Source organism: Triticum dicoccoides, chromosome 2B (assembly GCF_002162155.2).
Source record: "Triticum dicoccoides isolate Atlit2015 ecotype Zavitan chromosome 2B, WEW_v2.0, whole genome shotgun sequence".
In the NCBI taxonomy this organism is placed as follows: Eukaryota; Viridiplantae; Streptophyta; class Magnoliopsida; order Poales; family Poaceae; genus Triticum; species Triticum dicoccoides.
Genome location: NC_041383.1, coordinates 198,766,554 through 198,771,093, shown reverse-complemented (window position 1 = coordinate 198,771,093; position 4,540 = coordinate 198,766,554).

Sequence of the window (4,540 nt, the reverse complement as noted above, 5' to 3'; positions counted from 1 at the left end):
GTGCCAGAAGCATGGGGTAAGTTTTTGCTGTTGGATTTACATCTTTTCCATGATTTGGCTCATGTTCTGGATCCAAAGATTGAAGCTTTTTTTACCTAGACAAATTCGTCTCTGGTTTGGGATAGGCGACTTGTGATTTCTGGCGGTGGGAGTTGGAGTATGTTGAGTATCTTGTTGACAAGCATTATCTTACCGGCGATGCGGCTGTGGATGCTATGGGTGCGGCGGAGGAACGCAGGAGGAACTTCTGAAAGCACAAGAACTGTTCTATATGAATGGATCTGTCAGCTTGGGTAAGAAGGTTTTGAAGAATGACAGTGTCAATCTGATGACAAGGTAGCAAGCTGCTGCACTGATGATGCTTGGGAGAGAGCTGGTGATGCTCATGAAGATGATGTTGGTGTGTTGTGGTGGTGCTAGGCCTTGCAGCACTGGTGGTTATCATGCTGAAGAAGTGAAGAAGATTGTTGATGTTGTGCTGTTGATATGTCTTTGCTGCTAGGTTCTTCATGTGTCAGTCCTAGTTATTTTGTGTATTGTAATGCTGGTGGTGAACTATGGTGTTAGCTGAAGGAGAAATGTCATGTGGCTGTCCTGAACTATGGTGTCTTTTAATGGTGGTGGTGAACTCTTTTGTTTCAGCTGGATGAAATGGAATGTTAAGTGGGAATGTTAATACTGTGTGCTGTTTATTTTATGATGAATCTGCAATGCTTGTTATTCTCAATGTTTCTGTCCAGTCCTAGTTTATGTCAATTGACTTGTATGATCAGTCCTATTTTATGTCAATTGTCTTGTAATGGTGTTGTCCTTATAAATGTGAAGTGGTAATTAACTAACTAGGACTTAAATGATCAGTCCTAGTTTGTGCTTGATGTCCTTCTCCATGCTCTGCTTCTACCTGAATATGCTCCGCTTCAGCTTCTCCATGCTCTGATTGTGCTTGAGCTTCTCCTTGCTCTGCTTCTGCCTGAGCTTCTGCATTCTCTGCATTGCTATGCACTCTCCTTGATGGGCTGAAAACTAGAGGCAGACTAGCTCTTGGATGATGCACAACATCATCCTCACTAAGGTTAGCAGAGAAGCTATCATCATGATCCAAATATATGTTGAAAAAGTGGTGACCAATATCAAGAAACATTAGCATTCTGCCAGCCTATTCATCATAAGTAATCGCCCTTAGACCATTTGTGCTAAGTGTCAGGATGGGGACACGGTAGAAAACCTTAAGCCTCCCTGCCATCTCATAACCTATTTCTTCCACAAGGTTTTCAATCATAATAGGAGACCAGGTGACCCTTTCCAGTTGATCATACCAAATGGCACATCCATCTACATAAGAACGGTTTCTGCCTTCGCCAACAAAAAAGCCACCATGGTTGATCTGCACTGAAAAATTGCTCCTTCGATGACCTGACACAACAACAACAATACTAGATGCATCACAATCGATGAGAGCTTCAATTTGGTTAACTATCAAAAACCTTAAGCCCCAATTCCCTTAACCCCCAAATCCTGACTGAAAACCCTAGAGCAATCGGTCCTACCTTGCAACTAGAACACATCGTAGATGGAAATGCGGCCCTAAAAGGATGTCTTTTGACGATCAAAACGCACAAAGGCTCGGGTTCCATGGGGGGCGGAAACTTACTATACACAGGGGGCGGCGCTCCTTCTGCGCGACGAACAAGAGCCATTCCAGACTCCTCCAGCGAGAAGAAGACGCGCGGCGCCGCCGCCTATGCAACCGCTGAGGAGTACCACGCCTCAACTTGCCTGCTCCGTCGATGATCACCAGGAGCAGCGTCGCCTGTGCTGCCGCTCCCCTGTTTCTAATAGAAGATGAAGAGGCGACGTGAGTGGAGGAGGGGGTGAATGGGTGGATTCCGTGATGGGTTGAAAGTAAAATATCGACGACAGCGCCTCCCCGGTTCGCCACCTAGCCTAGACGACCAGTCAACAGTTGGTCAACCGCCCTGTACCCACCGTGTACATGCTATAGTGACCGTATTTTCACATCACATCATATTCAATGACTGTATCATGCATATTCCAAAGTTCACTGACCGTATCGTGCTTCGATCACAACTATAGTGCCCGCGAGTGTATTTATCTCAAAGAAAAAAGCCACTCAACCATAGACTTCTTGATTGTCCATGAATTCTTATATTCAACCCATATATAAAGATGTTATAAGGGCTAGCTGGCATGTCAGGTTAATGCTCGATCAGTCTGTCACGTAGGACATGGCCCAACACAGACCATGCATCTTATATTTATTCTTTCTCCTTTCTATTTCTCCATCCACATCAATCATATGCATGTGACCGGATAATCTGAAGATAAAATGAAGAATATGGTTGCATACATGCACAAATAAGGATTTAAAATGGACACATCCAGACACTAACCGGACGCGCCCACGGGTATTTGAGGAGCCAAATTCGAGGAAGCCGACTATAGAATATTATTTTAGTCTAAACACACCCTCTTTATTATTCAACGATAATGTTCATCAAAATACAACTGATAGGAGCAGGTTGTAGGAGCCAGAGATGCCTACCTATACTAAGACCTAGAGCATGTTTAGTGAGACCGTGTGCCTCGAAATTTGAATCCCCTCAAAGGAGAAGGATATTTGAGGAGCCAAATTCGAGGAGACCGGTTGTTGATGCTCTAAAGCCTTCTGTAAATCGAACAAGAATCTTTGCTTTAGCTTTTTGGTGGGTTTTTAATGCCGCCTTGACAGGTGTATGGTTTTTTGAGGTATAACTGAAAGAACATGTGATGCCCCAATGTTTGGTTTTGGTAATTGATGAGAATCTCTATGGACTAATGGTTGCCTTGAGTTATATTTGTAGGGTTTGTCCATAGGTATTGCTTGAAGACCACTTGTTGGTTTCAAGGTTATTAGAAGAAGAATATGTGTTGACCAAGCTGCTATTCAAGGATTTATCCAAAGATTGGTCATGTGAGAGTTGAGCCTATTGCAAGCATGTCTTGAAGAAGAAGATTGTGCGAACATTCATGTTTACCTTCAAGATATCTTCTTAATGAAGAGAGTTGGAAAGATTCAAGGTTGATCGAGACTAAATACAAGGAGTGATTCAAATAGATCAACACACAAAGCATAGAAGATGTACCAAGCGGGATCAAGTGATCTCATGGTATGGTGGGCATTGTCCATTACACGCTTTGTGTACTAACCCATGGTCTATGTGAAAGTTCTATGTGGGGTTAGGTACGTTTCCATGGGCTTGCGTCAAGAGGAAGATCAGATACAACCCATGGAGGATGACATCAAGTTGTGATCTTCATCAATGTTGCGGTGTGCAAGTTCAAGTGGAGCATCATACTTGAAGTTTGCTGTCCATTGTGGTGACAATGGACCTGTGAAGATGTGCCGAAGAGTGGCTCACCCATAATGGAGTATGGGGAAGCAATCAACTAGTCTTCATCGAGCCAATGCTATCAAGAAAGGTGGTCCAACTTGAGGAAGTCAAGATCATTATCATCTAGCTCAAGTGGACTATGTGCAAGGCAAAGGTTTGCCCTTGATAGGTTTTCTATTTTACCGGTCTCATGGTGGTAGTTGGGAAACCGGGTTATAGGATCAATTGTCATACTATTAAGGGGGGCTCTCAAGTTAGTAGCTTGATCGTATCATTTGTAGAGAGCTCAAACCATTGCATCCTTGCATCATATTTCTTGGTTCTTGTTTAGTTTTTCTCTCTTTGAGATTCGGAGCTTATGGTCATCTTCATGACAAGCTCGAGTTCATCGAAAACGAAGTTCATATGCATTTTCTATGATGTTTTCGATGTTGGAGTTTTTGCCGGTTCTTCATTCATAGAGGTTTTACATCTCTATATCATTGGCATTTTTCTACTGCCTCTTCTCACTATAACCATCATTGTTGTTCATTCATAGAGGTTTCACATCACTGTTTGGATATCACTCGTTGTCATCTACTCCCTCTGTTCCTAAATATTTGTCTTTCTAGAGATTTCAACAAGTGACTACATACGGAGCAAATGAGTGAATCTACACTCTAAATTATGTCTATATACATCCGTATGCGGTAGTCCATTTGAAATCTCTAAAAAGACAAATATTTAGGAACAGAGGGAGTATCCAGCAAGCTTGAGTTTTCTCAGTCGGAGCTCATTTGCAGAAGTTATGGTAGTTCAGGCTTTCATGCTTCCATCTGTTTTTCTTAGACCTTTTGTTGCACTCTAGCGGTAGTACCGCTCTGGTCTGCGGCAACTTCCGCTTATTCTTGGGCTTCAGGATTCTTTTTCCTCTCAGCGGTAGTAGAGCGTGGTAGTATCGCTTGCGCGATACTTCCAGCCCTCTACTACCGCAGCAACCTCCGCTTATACTTTAGCTTTTGGATTGAGTTTTCCGCTGCATGGAAGTAGAGCGACAGTAGTGGGCGGTAGTATCAACCCATGCAGTAGTACCGCGCTGCTCTACTCTACTACCACGATTTCACCTGTACTCGCAACGCCTAGCGGTAGTACCGCTGGTGGGAGCGGCA